The 19555-nt window shown below is 45.2% G+C and overlaps 1 long non-coding RNA gene across 3 annotated transcripts; it reads right to left on the reverse strand.

Moving 5' to 3' along the window:
* Window positions 1-1837: 1837 nt before the first annotated feature.
* On the reverse strand, window positions 1838-16588 carry LOC125184468 (uncharacterized). Of its 3 annotated transcripts, none has more exons than XR_010829552.1 (3): window positions 16451-16588; window positions 15899-15995; window positions 1838-3904 (listed from the first exon to the last, which is right to left on the reverse strand). It is a non-coding gene; the product is annotated as an uncharacterized lncRNA (long non-coding RNA). The 3 variants fall into 3 exon arrangements; XR_010829550.1 differs by lacking the exon at window positions 1838-3904 and adding an exon at window positions 3920-10879; XR_010829549.1 differs by lacking the exon at window positions 1838-3904 and adding an exon at window positions 3920-11270.
* Between the last annotated feature and the right edge of the window lie 2967 nt (window positions 16589-19555).

Below are 19555 nucleotides of genomic sequence, written 5' to 3' on the forward strand. Positions count from 1 at the left end.
CGCCTAAGCTGCATCTTGAATGCACATTTCGATAGGAATGATAATTATTGGAACAGATATTTTCTCATTGAAAGAATAAATACGCAGGGTATTATTAACGCTAGTTTAATTTCAGCTCCAAACAGGAAAAATCACTTAACAATGGGGTACATTGTTCAGTGAATGCATGTAGGACTCATTCCTCAGTTTTTGTGATCTAATATTTACAAAAACAAAGTAATTTTAAAAGTCTTTGACATGCTTACAATAGATCCTTCAAAGCCCTGGATATCAGATAATGCTATAACTGTATCACAGAACAAAAAATAATAGGACAGGATATCTCTCTTCATGCCAGTAAGCATCCAAGCCACATTCTCTTTGTATCCGAGTTTTAGAATGGCTGTTCTAGCTTACTGTACGTACTGAAGATGTGTTTATAAGATAAGCTGAACATTGATAGGAAAAGAAAACATGTAGAACTGCTCTAAGATCACTTTTGCTTTAAATAAGCAGACACCAGCTTAGAAAGTCAGATTTCACTCGCTTGTTCTCTCCCACAAATATTTTTAGCATTCTTTGGGAATGACTGCCTAGGAGCACAGGCTCCCTCGCTATCAGAAGTGCTCCAGGCATTCCCGCACTGCACGTGGAGGTGTTACTTTTCTCAGCTAATTTCTCCTGAGCAGTGTTTATGCATTCCATTTTCAAAACCTAAGTGTCTTAGTGAGTAAGTCAGCATCAGAAAAGTAAATAATGGCTTAGGTTTAGCACAAACATTAATGACTCCTCTCTCATTGCCTTCTAGCCACGTGATGGCTACTGGATACCCTTTTCCTTCCTTGTTTTTTCCTTTGTCTGCTACTGGCCCTTTTCTGTTTCTTAGTTTGTGGTACCCCACTTACTAGGCTGTGCGGAAGTCACACCAAAAGTGATGGAAGGCAGCCGTGAGAATCGTGCAGCATTACCCCAATCAACAGCAGTTTATGATGCAGAACAATTAAAATATGCTTGTTTTAGCAGGAAACTGAGGACAGAAAAGATCTAGTAGCCAGCGCGTGCAATATTGATCAGTACAACTGGGTTCTTTTGGGCCTGTTGCTCTCATCGATGGCTTCTGTCAGAGAACTGAGCAACACCAGCCTTGCTGTGTATAGCAGAAAATGTGGATATCTGTGCCACGGAATATTTTTGAAGTGTGTGTTACTCCCCGCTTTAGAAGCACTGAAAATTGAGAAGTACATTCATATTTAAAAGCACTTACAGGACCTTATCTAGACAAACATAAATGAAAGGTGTTGGGTTTAAATTGCAAAGAGAACAAAAGAAAGGCATTTGAAAGGAGAAGCAGTGCCAAATACCGTTTCAGACCTGGGGGGAATGTATTGAGGCTAAAAGCAGCGTCACACAGGTAAAGCAGGAAGCCAGCAGTCCCAGCAATGACCAGTCGGTCGATGTACAAACATTACTACCTGCGAAATATCACCTGGGTGTTGCACACTGCAGACACGGATGGCTTCACCCCGTAGCCCGCTGGTGTTGGTGTGGCAGCGTGGAGCTGCATGCTGCGCTCCCACAGACGGCTGGCCCACGCTAATGGGAAGTGAGCTCGCGGCTAGCAGGATGCAGTCCAACTGGCAAAGCGCTACCCTTACTCTTTTTGGAGGGTGGAAAGCCTTTCCTTGCCTCATCTGTCCTGTTCCTCGGAAAGAGGAAGGATGTTCACTTGGGGCCAAGCTCCTGTTTTTCTGCGCAGCTACATGCCCCGCACACAGAGCAGAGACTGCAGAGATGGGGCTCGCCTGCAGGTTACAGTGGTGCTTTTTAAAACAAAAAAAACCACAACTGCAGCAGCTTGCATTTATCTCGTGCTTTGGGTGGCTGTGCCTGCTCTCTAAGCCGGAACAAAGCAGGCAACTGCCTCTGCAGCAGACTGCCCAGGGCAGCAAAACCACCACAGCTCTGCTGCCTGCTTTGCTACGGCCAGAGCTCTGTGCTCTGTGCTCCAGGGCCCAAGGGAAGGGGCCCGCCGGGGGCAGCTGAGAGGAACGAGGCTCTGCCAGCAGCCGCGGTCGCTGCTTCCACCCTTCCCATCCTCTGGCAGATGGGAGAGCAGGATCTCTGGGGCTCGCTCCCTGCTGGTCTGTCCGGCAGCCCCACGGGAGCTCCCTGTCACTGCCTTTCCCTGCTGTGCCTGGGCGAGGGATGGCCTTGGCCCCAGGTGCTGGAGAGCAGCTAAGTTTAATTCAGAAAAGCCCTGCACCAGCTCATGTTGGAGCCCCTGCATTTCGCTGCCCTGTATTGTCCTGCTCTCTCCCCTCATAGCGTCCTGGATCTCTGTGGAGTCCTACGTATGGCCTTCCCCAGGGGGCAGGGGCAGCAGGCACGTGCAGGGAGATGTGCCTTCACCTCCTTCAACAGGGAACCGTAAATGTCAAAACCCCCAACGTACAAGGGGAACGAAGGTAAGCAAAAGGGAGGAGGACTTTGTACTAGTGAAAAATATCAAAGTAAAAATGAACTAGTATAAGGTTAAAAAACTTTTGTAAACACATTAAGAAAAAAGCTCAAATTCCCTGCATGGTTATAATTTTTTCCTGAAGGAGTTAGGTAAGCTAATAAATTAATCCAACTATAATTTATTACTAGAAGACTTAACATCAGGTTTTAAGGGCTCTTACAGTCTCTAATGTATGTGGTTTACATACCCGGACAAAACAGCACATAGATTTTCTGAAACACTCCAGGGAAGAAGACTTCTACAGACCTGACAGTAGGTTCTGGGGGAAAAAAATAAATAAATAAAACTACTTTGTGCTCTTTTAAACAAGAACAGCCAAGTGGTATCTGCATTACTACCGAGCACTTCAATCACTCTAGGATGATGATGCCTTTATTAGAATTCACAGAAATCCCTTATTTTCCTCGTTTTGGTACATGTGTCCTGATTACAAACCACTTTGCCGGGTGCGTGGGCTGTGACAAAGTAATATATCTTCATGTAATGAAACATTTTAAGTCCATTTGGTATCTGTAAGAAAACCAAGTCAAGCGATACTATTATCTGAGAAGCGTCGCAGAACCCAGTCTTTTCCGATGATTACACTACTGTAAATCACACCCTACAGTCAACAATAGCAGTAATCTCTTGGGAGACCTAATAATAACAGCTAACAAACTGCTGCTAAGTATTGCTTGTGTAGTTGCATATGGTTTAAGACCTTTGAGATCACGCGTCTTGAGTACGCAACATCCCTTTCTCTGACAGAGTAGCCTAAAATCCATGATTGCTACATAAAAACTTACAAGCAGGCTGGGTAAGTTGGTTTTGAGGCTGGGTGCACTTGCTGTTCACAAGCATGTTCTCCAGGTGATATCTCCCATCAGCTGCTTGCACGCTGACTGCTGCAGCTATCACTTGACACTGGTACACCCAGCACAGCACCACACACAACTGCACCCAGTTCATGGGCTATCTGGAGTCTTCATCAATGTCCCAGATCTCACATGCAACAATTACTCTTCTCTCAGATGAAGAAATTGTTTGCAAGCCACTAACCATGCACAGCACACGTGAACAGCATCACTTTTCTCTGCAAGCCTCAGAACCAAAGCACAGTTGGCATAAAACCAGGAAAGTAACCTTCATGTAGAAACTTCTGTACCAACATAGATCACACGCAAGCAAGTTCTCGGCATAAAATCGTGGAGTTCTTGAGGGCAGGTTCCTACCCTTTAATGGGAAGGATGGGTAACGGGAAGTGTCTGAATTTTGGCTGTGACCCCATTTATACCCTAAGGGACAGCAGTTTTACTAGATGGCTGCTCGATTTCCTTCTCCCAGGAGGTAGAGATGCTTCCAGGAGGTCATCATACACACGCACACGCTGCCTGCATACTGTGCATCAGCTCATCGGGTTCATGACTAAGAGAAGAGAGGGTACAAAATTAGGGTTCCTTTAATGGACTGGTCTCTTGGCCCAAATCCATCTTCCAGCCTAAATAACCTGGATCCCAACGTGCTGATAAAAAGGGAAGGAAGGAGAGACCCCACCCAAATGGAGGGATTAATTGTGTGAAACCTTCGGGCCATGACTGCTTACAGGGACGGCCAAGGGCAGCTGCAGAGCGAGCACCTCCCGTCCTGTGACTACAGCTGCCTCCCTCGCCAGGTGCCAAAGCAAAAGTGCTATAACAAAGAGAAATCATTTCCAAATCACTCTATGGGTGATTCTTAATCCCCTGAAACACAAATACAGCATTATGGTGGGTTTATATTTGGAACAGAGAACATAACTGGACCGCAACTGCGAGATGTGTCAGAGCTGGTGAGGCAGAGTCAATGCCTGCCATCGTTCTCATGTGCCCAAGTGACTGCAGCCAAATAGGCACAACCTTGTTCCCCTCGTGTCAAACGGGCTTTTGTTACTGAAGCCAATGGCCAAGCACAATCAGCCAGATATTTTTGGCATCTATCAACCAAGAATTTTTGTTTGTCACCCTTTGTCTTGTACCAGGCTGCACGAAACATGAGAGCTAAGAAATAAATACAAACAACTAATCTCCAGTGTTATGTGAACCCTTCCCGTGAGCTTTGTAAACTGAGGGTCGTTACCACCCTTTTGGTGAAATATGAAGTGTTCCAAGTAGTGCCCTGGCTTCACCCCATGCTTTCATAACCCCTGGGAAACAGCACATCGAACCCCACTGGTCTCAGGGAAACCCCATCTGTAGACAGTTTATTTCAGCACCCGTCTCCACATCCTTCTGATTTATCTAATGGTGAATCAGAAGCCAAATTCTCCATAGGCCTTGACTTGTCCTTCTGAAGGACAGAGAGTGCAAAACCCATCCTTCCTGCACATTTCCTGGGTACAACATCATGGGGACATGCAGACCTCTCCAGAGCCTTTGGGCAATAACCACCCCACCACCACCACCAAGGAGTGTTTATATCTTTTATAAAAAAATAAGCCACACAGTAGATTTCTGGAAAAAAAAAAGCAGCAGAACCCTGCTCTTCCACCTTTCACACACATGCTCTGTTCATTGTGCTTAATGGTTTCTCAGTTAATCCCTCTAACTATGAATTACAGCAACAGGAGGGGAGACTGCACCCACTGCAGAAAAGTTACACAATGCTGGTGGTTGGGGTGCTCTCTGGAGAATGGGAGAGGTGCTTTGAGTCCGTGAGGTGGAAGAGGAGACTGAGCCCACATCAGAGAGCGGGGGGAAGCATCCTCACCCCTGGGTTGCTGGATAAAGAGGGCAGCATCCCTGGATAAGGAGGCAGCATCCCTGTCGTGGCTCTATTTCAAGCGAAGGCAGTAGCCTACAATAGCCCTTCTGCAGATTGATCTGCATCTGCTGCTGGAGTAGAGAACGTGGGCAAGAGGCTGGCACCGAGCTGCTTCGCTCTGTCAAGGCTGACACATCGCCGGGCACGCTCCCAGCAGGGTTCAGATGTCCGGGTGCCGTCCAGCAGTCAGTCAGTCAGCAGCTGCGTGAGGATACGGAGGGCTGCAGGCTTGGACTGAGATTTTGACCCGACACCCTGACCAGCTCACGTAGCATGGACTTCTCATCGACAAAAGTTTCCCAGTATTGCTACCGGTACTGGATCAGAAGTGGTGAAAGCATAGAGGAGAAAAAAATTAGAGGAGAAGCTTTAGAGGAGAAAAAGAATTCAAGGGCAGATGGGCCTCATAATTCTCCCAGATCTCCTCTGCCTTCAAGGCCATGCCCCTACCACCTCCACTACCTTCTGCTTCCAGCTTTTCCAAACTAACGTCACAAGCTCAGGCCAAGACACTGGACAAGGTTAGAAATCCTGTCCTCCAGCATACATTTCTAAGCAGTTCTTAAAAATCACAGCCCAAATCCAGCATTAACAGGTATCCTTACGCTCCTCCTTTGCACCTCTGTAATGGGAGTGGGTGGCCAGGTTTTGGGAGGAGGGAGGTGGCCCCTGGGGGATGGGGATGCAATTTTCTGATCCCCTAAAAATGAATACTTGAAGTTATAGCTCATTTTTTGGTTCAGAAAGAGAGGAACTTTGTTGTTTACTTTGTCTCAAAACAAACACAAATTTGATCAAGAATATGAACCACTAAGAAATGAGCTCCACAGCACAATCGGTAACACCACCTTCCTTGGAAGATGATCGGATTCCCTCCACCCTCCACCCCCCCGCTTCCCACACCAAAACAAGCAAACAAACAAAACCAGCCAACCAGCCAAAAAAACAATAACAAAACCTCCTCAAGCCATCACAGCCCTGTGATATTAATCTTAAAAACAAGGACAAATAATGATAAAGTTATTCAGATGAAGCATTCATCTCGAGATCTGCAGAAGCTACTTACTGAAACTGGAAATGAAGCACTAGAAGAAGAAAAATCCAAGTGGAAAAGCAAGAGGGAAAGCTGAAGCCACAACAGGAAAGCTAAGGGTACACATTGCCAAAAAGACGGCCTTCTGCAAATGATAATTGAAACCCCATGGCAGGCCAAATGCAGGAGCATCCCCTATAGCAATCCTGCTGTCGAAAGGACCATTGAAGCAAAGCGTAAAAGGGAATGAGTTCACCAGAAAATCAAAAACGGCTTGCCACAGATCAGTGCAGCCATCCTCATATACAAAGTGTTTTCCATCAGCAGGCATACTTCATTTCTTAAACTGTACAGCTACCCAAGGCTACGCAGTCACCATCAGAGAAACTTGATCAAGAGAAGAAACGACACACACACAGGCAGACCTTCCAGATTTTCCTCTGTCTGGCATTCCTCTGTTCTTAGTACTCTCCTTCCTGCCAACTTGTCTAGATTAAGGACATTTGGCCCCACGTAACCCTATCTATGTACAAACCCTTAATGTAAACATGCATTGCAAAGATTTTGCCAGAAGCTTGGGGTGCAGCAGTACTACAGGCTTATCTTTGGCCATCTACTAAATGACTTCCTTTTAATTCAATTAACAAATTCTCACCTCGATGAGCCACAGGGCCACACAGGAGGCAGGTATTGACCTTGTGCTCCTGCAGGACAAGACCCACAGGAGGTGCTGGGGATGGCACAGTGGTTACTGCCACTAGAGTGCTGGGGTTTACTCGGAGATCCCTTTATTTTTCTTGGCTGAGACTTTAAATTTATCTATACAGAACACACATTTTGAATGGCACTCTGTTATAGAAATAGCACAACTAGAAAAAGTATTGTATGTGCACACACGTGGGGATGCACCTTGTAAGTAGTTTATGGTAGTTAAGCAAAAGCTAAGCAATAAACTCTGATTTCATTTGCTAAAATATAAAAAGCAACATTGCTAATGAGCCACTAAGAGCTATTCAATAGACTGTCTATTAAAGAAAATCTTGCCAGGATGCTAAAGTGGCTTATAGCCATCTCGGGTATCTGGGGAAGAGTGAAATGGGTCTGGTGCTTTTGAAGTTCCGTGGGGTTTTGAGAAATCCAGACATCTGCATTTTAATCTTTGGAAAATCCTGAGATCAGCAAGACTATCGTCTGCAGGATTTAACCACAAGTTGGACCCACCTCTTCACAAGTCTAGAAGTCTTATGATTGTTGTAAAAACCCTTTTTCTTATATGTACACGTAATGATGGGGTTTGCACTGTAAAACATTTGTCTTCAAATGACAGGGTAAGAACATGATAATTCACGCTTTCTGCATAACCGAGTTACTAGATGCGTTTCAATGACTAATTCAAATAACTGCAGCTTTTCACCTGCTTCTTTGTCTGCAATATTTTCATGGCAGCTGCTTGTGTCAGGCCAGTAGCAGCCACAAAACGAGCGGTGTGAGCAGCACGGAGGCAAGAACACGCAGCGCCAAGCCATCGAGCAGCAGCCAAGCAGAAGCCCGGGAGGAAGAAACTCCAGCGAAGCGCAGAGCTGATGTCCAGCAGCTTTGGCACCTCCTGGCCGTGTACTTATGTAGCAGCAGTTTTGCTGACAGATGTGCTTTTTAATAAGTTCCACTTTTCTCTCTCGTTGCTGTTACTTTCATATTTCCACGTCAGTAAAGATGTGAATGCAGACCCTAATTTTCAAAGCATTTGAGATTTTGAGTTGAGCGGGACACTGAAGTAACTACCCCTGTGAGCAGGGATCTCCAACTAGGTACGTAGTAACAATGACTTCCCTTTTGATAAAAAAATGAATCATGTCAAACGCTCAGATTTACACACCCCTTCATACGTACTAATCTGCACCGCCTTAACTGCTTTACACATTCCTAATGTTTACTTTAGCTTCTCACATCCTCTGTTAATCAAGCCCGATTTTTCCATGACACAGGCTGCTATCCTGAACTCTTCTAGAAGCTGATATGACACAATCCCCTTTGGAAAATGCAATAAAGCATGGGTGCACACCCAATGGGATATCAACAGTAATTAGAGTCACTGCTCATTAAAAAGTGAAAATAGGTGGATTGTGCTGTAAGGTGAGCTGGTGAGAGCTACGGCAGCAATACTGCACTGCTCCATAAATAAGAGGAAAAAAACATTAGAGCCATTTATGGCACTCATTTCCAACAAGGGCACTCATTCCAGGTATTTAGAACAAAGAACGCAGTGTATTTCATCCTTTTTTTTCATCTTTCTGCTTCTAGACTGGGCAAATTAACATTGTTTTCTTACCACAAGCCTCTGGAGACACTACGCTTTGAGTATGTTTTTCTGAACACTCAAGCTAAAAAAGAAATCAGCCAGCTACTGAGCTTTAAAGGAAGGAGGAAGGCAATGGCATCTCTGTTTGTGCACCCTGAAAACAAGTTATCTTGCTACGAGCCACACTTGGTGAACAGGGGGTAGGCAGAAGCACAGCAAAATCATCTCCCTCCGACCCAGAGCCAGCCTAACTCGTTAACGCCAGTATTTTAGCACACACCATGGTGATGAGCTTAGGTGAAAAGACTTAGCGACATCTTCAACAAGCCTCATCGTTATCCAGCCTTACCCACGTGCTGACTGGGAGCAAGGAGAGCTGCCTTGTGCAGCTGCTCCACAGCCCAGGCCTGCTCCCAGCCACCGAGCGCAGTGCTGAGTGACCGAGGCCACCTAAAAACCCCAGGGACACCAACTCCATGACAGAGGAAATGTCTGCACCGCTAAAGGGAGAAACACAGAAAAAAGGAAGAAGCATGACTGTAACCCCCTCTGCAACATATTTCTATAGAAACTTCCCATTTTATATTGAATATTGTCTTTTTTTTTTTCTTGGCGACCAAGCTTTGGCGGAGTAAAGCTTTAGCTGGTGTCTGAGAAAGAAAGCAGAGGTTTGGGATGCTTGTGACTGCTTGGTGGTGGTGGGGCAGAGGCGAGGAGGTAACTTTTTAACTCATGCTGTGGGCTGAGGCAGGACCCCGTGCCAAGGCCACCCCCAGCCATGCAGCTGGGGAGCTCAGGGCCATGTCAGCGCCGTAACACATCTGCACCAGCTTCCCAGGACACACAGATGCTTGGCTCAGTATCTGCCGGACAGGCCGATTTCCTGGGGAAAAAAAATAAAAAAATCCTCTCCCTGCCGTTCCCCTGCTGTCAAACGCAGGAAGGAGCCATCTGCAGCATGAGCTCACAGGAGCCATGCCCGCAGCTGGGCCGGCTGCAGCGTGCGCACGCAGCTCCAGGCCGCGAGGCCCGGTGACATTCCCCCCGGTGACATTCCCCCTGGTGACATTCCCCCGCCAGCAGGGAGTCCAGGAAGCCGCCTGTTTGGCTTGGACACAGACGCCGTGACACAGACACAGGTGGCCCCATCCGTGGGGGCATGGGGGCGATTCCCCCGGGGACTGTGAGCCCGGTGACAAGCAGGCCCCTCGCTGCAATTACAGCTTATGAAGGCCCTCGTTGGGGTGCCTCCATCAACAGGAAGAGGTGAAATCTCACTTCTGTGCTGCATTCGGGGGAAATTACGATCCAGGCTTGGAAGCCACGCTGCAGCTGACGCTTTATTTCCACCGCAGGCTGGGCCAAGGTCCCGCTCCCCGCTGACCCCGTTGCAGGAGGCAGACATCTCTCCTCTGCCACGGGAAGTTCCTCCAGAGCAGCCAGCTGAAAGGCTTACTCATTAAAGCAATGGCCACCTCACAGTGCATACAGTTGTGATTTTAAACTCCTCTTCCTCAGCTGTTTTTTTTCTATCTTTTGTCAGTTTGTGGTGTAATGCCCTTTTTAAGGTGTTCACTGCCATCTTGTACCTTGTTATTTTGCTCCACTGGAAGAAAGAGTCATTGTATTAAGTGTATTTAAGGGAAAAAGAATAACAAGGATTAAAGCTTGCAACAGCAGGGGCTCCTTCCTTTTCTTGCTGGCCTGCACATGCTTCAATGCAATGAATCATTTTATTCTGAATAAAATTAGATGAAGACGTATCTCCACCAGGCCTGGGGCAAACAACCCACAGGCTGGCTTGACCAGCACGCTGGAAGTCCTAACGCAGACTCTACCATGACAGTGTCATTTGATTTGGGTGCAGGAGGGAGATGCTCCCGTCAATGATGATGAATGCCATGTGAGAGGTCATATCTCAGGGAAAAAAAGCACAGCTTTCCTAACGGGGAACAGGAGAGGTGAGTCCTCAACAACTTGCTTCAGCAGTCGCTTCCCTCCTGCTTCTGTCTGTGGACTCAAAGCCTCCTTGGCCAAGATGAGCAGTGAGTCACGGCTTGGAGCTCCTCTCACCCTCACCCCCCTCTCTCCTTTTCATCACTGGTCTGGCAGTGGAAAGGCTCCCCGCAGGATCTAGGAGCCAAATCCTGCTGGAACTGCAGTTGTGTCTTGGTGCTCTCATCCCAGCTGCTATGTTGGCTTCTGCATTTAGGAGCTGCTTAAATTTCCTGCTGCCTCAATAGGACACATTTCTTGGTAGACATAGAGCCTGTGATTGTCAGTGAGACCACAGTGTGAGGAACTGAAAGCCCAGTATTGCACAATGGCTTTGTATCTCTGCTGAAGATTTCATTTGCAGCTCTGTTCTGGAGTTAAAGCAAGTTCACTGCCAGCTACGGTAACTAAAGTATTCAGTAAGAATAATTTATTTTACTTGATGCTTCTTCTGACCACAAATGGGTAACATTTTTTACAGTCTTTTCTTGTAACTACGTAGTGAAGAGGTTCAATGAAAACAATTTTTGCCTATGGCTTGCTGAATACTACCAATACCACAAAGTATTTTTGTTCAGCATTCAAATATGCTGTATGATTGGTCACCCACATTAAACAATATGGTTTCTATTCCGTAACCAGTTTCCTACAAAGGCCAGAACTATCTGGAAAAAATCAAAGAGGCATTGAAAGAGGATATAGGGAGAGAGATAAATTGCTGAATTTTCTAAATCTCATCTCTTTCTTGCTAAGGAAAGTACCTTATGTAAGGCTGCACACGTGCAGTTCAACCTTTAAAAGACCCATGTTCTTTCTTCAGTTGCAGATAGACCTGTCTAGGTGGTATTTCAGTCAGCACATCTACTCAGAGCCCTGCCTTGTGTGCACATGCTTTGAGCTTTTATTGCAAGAGGTGTGGACAGGTCTCAGTTTGGCTTCATTTACTGCTTTCAAATCTAAATGCCAACATGAAGGTTCACAGAGATGCTTACTTTCATATGGCACATATCTCACTATTTCACATAATTTACCAGCTCTATGAATGGGCCATCTCTGCTTTACATCATGCTGCGGCTGGCTAAGTGGAGCACTCCAGGTGCGCAAAGGGCACAGGACTAGAAGGCTGTGCATCTGCTCAGGTCCTGGGGGCATCGGACCTCATCGAGCAAGCAGTTCCCCTCTGTCACCAGAACAAACCTTGATGAAGCAGAAGCAATGTCTGCTTTCAGCCAAAGGACTGCTTTTTTGCACCTCCAGTACCCCCCAACCCATTATCCTGTTTTCCAATGCCCTGGTACTCAAGCTTACAAGTTTTAAAAAGTTACAAGTTTTAAAAAGCATTTTAAGAGCATCCAACCAAATAACAAGTTTAATGTCCAAACTCAAACAATAGCAATCTCAAAATAAGCTGAACTGTCAGCTTTGTCAAACCTGACTGTCCCAAAAACCTTATCAAAACTGCTCTGTCTGTGGCTTGAGACACCTTTGTATTTTATTTGGTAATGCAAGGTCTATGACTTTTCATGCTAGAGGCAGCCAAGGATATTTAAACTCACAGCTTACACTAGGCTAAGTGTTATGTCTAAATCTGTCAATCAACTTAAACAAAAAAAGCATCTATATTTTGAATGTTCAGGTCTGCACTTTGCCTTTATGGCTGGTGAATGTGTTGAAGCTTGATGTAATATAAATGCTTGGCTTTCACATGGATATAACAAATCTCAAAATATTTGAAAAGTTCTCAACATGAACATAAAGAGCTAGCACTGCAGTATATGGTAAGTTCTCAATAATTTCACAAAACAGATAAGAAACCATTTACTCTAATATAAATCCAAGAAACACAGTTGTTACTGGTCTTTAAATGGTAGTTGGCTCTGACTGCTTGCTATCTATAGCAATAATGTGTCAAGCCTGGGCAGTATGGATAATGTTTAAAAAGTCTACGTTTCATTTATTTAAGCTTGCATGAGCATACTTTAAGAATGAACACTGGGCTCTTATTTTAGCCAATATTAACTATAGATTATTATTTGTTTTTTTTTAGCACAAACATATTTACACTTTTAATATGTATTTTTCTCAAAATGTGCATGCTGCTGCACAACTTCAGCAGTAAGAACGATACATGCAGCCCCTAAGACAGCATGGCAAAAAACAAATGAGAAGATACACGGTGTTGAGAGTCAGGTACTGAAATATACAGCCTTGGCAAACCTCTGCTTATGTAACTAGCTGTTTGAGAGCATTTAGTATGTTAAAAAGATCAAATAACAAAAGCTGAGTACTGTCTGCCTCTGTTACTTATGCAGGTAATCCTGGGGGGGGCTGAGACAACTTAAATACTGTGTTACATAAATGCAAGTGGATGTTAAACATTCTACGTGGCTTTCAAATCCTCAATCACAACCTCTACAATACTCAAAATGGTTTCTCAGATAAATCATATGGCCATCATGGAATGCTGTATCATGGAAAAATTACATACTTTAATGAGGATTTAGTTAAACAAACAAAACCTTTTCTGCATACCAGGTAGTAGATTGCATAAACGAAACCCTTAAAAAATTGTGAAAGAAAGAAACTAGTAAAAGTGTGCATTATCCATGCAACAAATTCCAACAATGACAATTTAAAGTGTAATATCAGCAGAAACTATTAGCAAAATACATTTACTGGGTACTGAAACAGAAAATACATTATCATTTGCTGGAACCAGCCAAAATAAATATCTGCCAAAGAATAAAACTATTTACATGGAAACATTCCTATGGGGCTATGTATTTGACGCTTTTTCTTCATATTGGTATTTGAACTGGGTCACATACATTCCTGTTAAGATGACATTTTATAACATATTTATAGAAACTCATCCTGTCTGCCACATCTTGTTTCAATTAAAATTTGATCTTGAAACAAGACAGAAGGATGGTGGGACCCTATTGTACAGGCTACTGATGATATATTAAAATTTTATGCTGCACTTTGACTGGATGGGAAGGCTTGCAGGAAAATACCAACACAGAAACACTGCCCTGAAAAACCTGGGAAGTGTCCTTCTATAGCAAGAGTAGAAGAGTCCCTGACACCTTTTCTCATACCATCTGTATGCTGTGCTCCTAAGCCTCTATATATCATGAATCAGTTCCAAATCTACTAGCCCTGCAATTCCCACTTCTTTTGCCTTTTTATATTATGTTTCTTCTCCCAGTTAACTGTTTGGTTGTTGTTGTTGTTGTCATTTTTGTCTCTCTCTCTTTTTTTTTTTTTTAAGAGCACAAGACCACATCCAGTTTGGAACAAAATTTCCCATTTCAGATTTTTATTTAAGCAAAGCTCTTGGTGTATTTCTATTTCAAGCATGCTTCTGGGATGTAGATAAGGTTTTCTGCATGTAGCTGAACTCACAGATCCTGGCTGGTTTATTATTTTTTCCAATTGAATTCCATGTCCCTTCCTTCCATCCCAATAACTCCAGTCCACCTCTACCACCTGCTGTGACCTCAGCTTTCCCAGTATTTACCATCAGTTTTCTTTTCCACAGGTCTCCTGCCTGCAACACTACCTCTGGCTCCCTCCCAAGTCCCCTTGGCCCTCCCTGAGTATGAGGGAGCTCTCTTCCACATTTTTGGCTGGCTGGAAGTGATGTGTGTGGACATAAGCAGGGCAAGAGATGAGGTTAAAATTGTGAGGAAAGAACAATAGAAAGTTTGAAGGGCTAAAGAGATGATCGGTAAACTTACAGCTGCTGCCTCGCCTCCAAAAGAAGGTGCCTTCAGGCTGCATATGGTTCAGTGCAGACTTTTAAAATAGTTGTGCTCTTTCTCAAAAGATCTGGAAACTCTCTGGTCACCCTTCATTTTCGCGGAACCAGACAGTTCCTCAGTACCTTGGGACCCTCTGTCCTCTTAAGTGAGACTGAGATTAGCTGGCACAAAACCCCCTGGACAAGTGGCGGAGGGAGGTTGCGCTGTACCTTTATGTAACACAAGAACAACACTGCAGCTGCCGGTGCCCTGGCCCAGCATTCATGGTGAGGAGCCAGATGACTCAGGAGCATTGCCCCCAGGGTGCCAGAAAGCAACCCTGTGTCTCCTGTGCACGTCACCTCCCTGTCCCGACTGTCCCCAGCAGCCGCTCCGCACTCATCCCCACGCTGACCTGAGTCCCCGTGACATCTCCCTTCTGCCTCTCACAGCAGCCTGGCCTGCCGTATTCCCTCCTGCACACACACTCACGTTTCCTTCCTCCATTCTTCTGTCTCTGAAATTAGTCAACTTTAATGTTTTTATGTTAATTGCTTTTGAATAACAGCCTTTCTGGAAAACAAAAGGCTTCCCAGAGTATTGGTTTCCTTGGAAGTGTTCCCATGGCCAACTAAAAGCTGAAATAACAACAATAATAGGAAAATTTCCACATAATATATAAGACTTTTACTCAACAACTAGAGAAAAGGTTGTGGGTTCTGTTTGGGTTTTTGTTTGGTTTTGTTTTTGCATTTTCAGGTCAGCTTCCTCCACTCTGTCCTCCCAATCTCCCACTTCCCCAGAGCTGCCAGGAATAAGGAATAAAGCAAAGAATCACTGCAGTCCCCTTTAAAAGGGTGAGAGGCAGCGACCATATTTACTGAGAGCACCCTCAGTTAGTAGGAGCAAGGAGCTGCATGGCATGGCCGCCTGCCTTGGCTTGTATTCCTCTGTTGTTAAAAAGAACAGGAAATGGTGGTCATTTCTAAACCGGAAAAATTTGCAAGAAAGCTTCAACAAACCACAAGAAACTAAAACGCATGGCAACAATCACAAGGCTCATGACAAAAGTGGAAAAGCTGACAGCTTTGATTCATGGTCTGTTAAAGGTTACGATGCTGCCATAAAGTACTATGGAAACAAAACCGCAGTTTTGTACGCTAAGCAGGTAGCTGCTTCAGCAAACAAACCCAGGGCTCACTCTTTTTCATATATTTGTATGCAAGATGGTGGTGGAATGGGGCTGGCCTCAAAAAGGCAGTGAGGCTTTGGGGTGGGGGAAGGAGCTGTGAAAGCCGAACTCACTCGCAGAGCAGTGCATCCCCTCTCTTGCTTGCCTGGAGCCAAGCCAGAGGTCAAGGCTGCTAAAGTCCGCCTTGCTCTACCTGCCTTCCTTCTGACCTCTGGAGCTTCCTAATGCCCCTTTCCACCCTTGGAAACAGAGGTCAAATGACAGCATTTGGACAGTGGCACAACCGGAGCCAACAGCATCTCTACAGCCAGCCTGAGTGGTTGAAGGATTCATAACCACGTAGATGCTCTCCTACCTTTGTGTCTTCTGCCCCACCAGTCACCGACTTGAAGATATTCTGCTACTTCTTTTCAGCTTGTTCCTCCTCTGTTATGCTCCACTTCCGTAAACTTCTAAAAAAAAAAAAAATTGATTTAAGAGGTGCTGTAAAGGAAGACATAAATTGCAGTCATCTCATTTCAGTGTAGGATTTTTCTCACAGCATGCACATAATGTTTGTTAACTTCTAAAATATCACAGAGTACCACAATCTCATATGTTGAGTTGGCAGAAAGGGAGGAATAGCACATCAAGACCTAGCTTCCACAGCGACTGGCACGCTCGCGGGCTTGGCAGGAAAGCCGCTGCTGAACCATCTTCTGTGAGCACAGAGATTTCCCCTGTGGGGGCACTGGCACAGTTCTGCACGGGAATGCCTGCACATGGGGCTGCCAGCAAGGAGGGGAAAAAGGGAAGGAGTCCGTGCTCATGGGCCCACCTTCACGCCACTGACACTACGGTGTGTGTATAGGGTAGAGGAAGATAAAGCAGAGGACCAGGTGGGGTTTGGTGCTTTAGAAATCTTTACCTTTTGACAGGGCTAAAGGGCTTCCCAAAGATCTTCCAGCACATTTCCATGCAGAGGAACACTGGTAGGAAAGCCCTAACCGTGATGTTTCTCAAAACCAATTGCTTCTAAGTCGAAGAGGACATGAAAGGGAGAAAGAAAGGAGTCCAAAATAACCTCAAGGAGGAGAGAGAAAGGAGTGCTTGCAAGTGAGAAGAAACCAAGCCCCAGCCCACAGCAGCCCTTATAAAACAAGCCCTGAGAGGCTGCAGGTGCTCCTTTCCTCCAGCTTTAAAGGAACAGCTAGCAGCAAAGCTGCTGGAGGTTGCACAGGGCCTCAGAGCTAGGCAGGCACCAGCCAGCCTAGCCTATCAAAATGAGCCCCCAAACCAGAAGATATGTTTTTAATCCTTTTTGAAAAATCTTTTTTTTCAAGAAAAAGAAAAATTTTCTGCATTCGGTGATAGCCATTGTGTGTACTGACACCTCCATGAGCTTTGTGAAGCTGCCTACCTAGGTTCCACCTGCAAGGGGTAATGAAAGGAGCCCTGTCAGCCAGAAGAAAAACAGCTCCTAAAACGGAGACCTATACAGACAGTATTTTGAGAGTGACCCAGTTTTCAGAAAGGCGTTTCCATTTCCTTAGACAAACAGTATTAAGGTGTTGCTTGCACTATGTTAAAAAGGAGATAAAAAGCTTGCCATGAACCTGTTACACTTGTTTGATACCCACTGCCTGTGCCCACGCATGGAGTTGAGCCACTGCAAGGCTGGTAAGATACAGAAGGATCACAGCATCCACCAGCAGCACACACTTGAAGCTGTGTTATGTCAGTTCAGATCCTGTTCTTTTTGAATATGTGGAGCTTTGTATCCAAAACCTGCCACCAAAAGCCCAAAAGTCTACCTTGGTAGACTCTGCTGATTCCAGTAGAAGATGGGCACTGATGGACAGAGACTGAGGTGCCACAGAGCCTGGTACTGGTATTGCACTAGACCACACACACAGACATCACGGTTCACCAGAGGTCCTGTTCCCGAAGGTATTTAGGCTTTCAGTACACACTGCAGTCACTGGGGGCCAGTTTCCTAACTACTCCGGGGCCATCATTCTGTAGTGGCTTTCTCTTTTCAGATCACAGCAAACGGGGGATGGTATCAGCATGTATCTTAATTTTATGCCTCTGAGTACCACACAGAGTAAAGATAGATCCCTGCCCATAGCAGGGGGTTGGAACTAGATGATCTTTAAGGTCCCTGCCAAGCCATTCCATGATTCTGTGATCCCCAGGGTATGCAACAGAAAAGAGAAAGCCGGAGAGAAGAGCCAACTGAAAAGACAAATATATGTGAGCCTGAGGTTATGAGTCTATCACTGTTGGGCAAAAAGCATTTATTCATTCAGAGATGGGAAAATAAACAGAAAAATCAGTACTCCGTCCCTCTATGCTGCACATTACCCAGATGAAAATAATTAGAATGCATCTCACTGCTTATCATCTGCAGCCTTAACGAAGCATAAGTGCACTGTGCTCTTCCAGTACTCCAGAGTCCTGGAGCAGGGACAAATTCCTGTCAGACACCGAGACGGGTGAAGTAGCCACTTTGGCTTTGCAAACTCGCATGAAGCACTGAGAGACAGCCACCAGCCCTGTGTAAGCACTGCCGTGGAGCTTGGACTGCCTCCTGGCTGAGTCTACATCCAACATGGAGAGAGCACAGAGGGACGCATGGCTCCTGCAGATGGATCCGCACGCTGGCAATGGATGTTTACTGCAAGGTGGGAAAAATGTGGAAAGCGGCGATCATGCCTGAAGATGTGCAGAGATCAACAGCAGAAAGGGACTTCAGTGTAACTATCTTCATCACCGTAGGATTTTGCTCTTAATCTCCCCCACTTGCCAAGAGAAGCTATAACCATCTCGAGCTATTTCAGTTGGGGCTGTCTCGATGCTGTCAGCAAACTGTTTGAAGTTCCTGCAATTGAAGGATAAGCAGCTTTTATGTAGAAAAAGCTGGCACTTCATAATTTTTAAAAACTAAATTCAGACATCAAGCAAGGAAGTCTTTAAAAGCTGCCACTGATGCAGATTTTGTACAAAGAATGACTGCTTTTCTCTCAATTTGTGGAAAGGTAAAAAAGTGGCTCTCTCCCTGCCAGCAGGCTGAAAGCAGCTACGGGATAAACCTGTCACTCCATGCTCAGCTTAAAAAAGAGGCTGAATATAAATGTAGAAATACCAAAATGTGTTGGATGACAGGAAAAAAAAAAAAGGGAAAGAAAAGAAAAACGTTGGCAATTACTATTGGCAATAGTAATTACCATTAAATATAGCAAGTAATGAATGCACGGCTCCATGAGACTGCCTTGCAGAATTGTCTTAGTGGCAGCACCTTCTCTCCTTTACGTTTCCTCTCTTTTCTCCTTCCTCGCACCGCACACACTGCAGCCAGCTCTCCGCCGCTGTGACCACACCTGGCAATGCGCAGCCTGCCTGAGGGCCTGTGTGAACACAACAAGGAACTGTGTTAATCCTTCATGCAGGTTGCTTTGTCGGGGACAGCTCTGGACATCGGCACAATAGTGGTTTATTAGGTGTTTGTTACAGACTGATTAGGGGGTGCTGCGTTGCGTATCAGTGCAGCCAGCTCTCTGACGTGTTCTCCCAGGCAGCAACTGCACAGCGTTGCCAGCAGTATGCACTGGATGCAGCTACTTTACTGTACCTAAACCAGGATTCATTCTTCTGCTGATCTGGGAAAGACATGAATTTTTTCAGGCACAGAGGTGAATCGTGTTCCACTTGTGCGCTGTACATGTATACGGGTGTCTAATTTAGTGCACTTTCACCTCGTATCACTAGCATGCACATATTGCAAACAGGACAACTGAGCAGAAAGTTTGGGAACTTTTTTCATCTCATGGATTTAAAAAGAAATACTTAAACAGCACATCAGTTACTGTATTGAACAATAGGCTAATAAACTCTAGTATTGCATATGCTATATAGTAAAAGTTAACAATCCCTTATTCTTCAGATTAAGTGTCTTCTCTCACAAAGCATACCCTGAAGGACTCAGCAACAATATTTCTATCATCTATCTAGGTACTTATATGGCTCCCAT

This window comes from Anser cygnoides, chromosome 2, assembly GCF_040182565.1.
Source record: "Anser cygnoides isolate HZ-2024a breed goose chromosome 2, Taihu_goose_T2T_genome, whole genome shotgun sequence".
Taxonomy (NCBI): domain Eukaryota; kingdom Metazoa; phylum Chordata; class Aves; order Anseriformes; family Anatidae; genus Anser; species Anser cygnoides.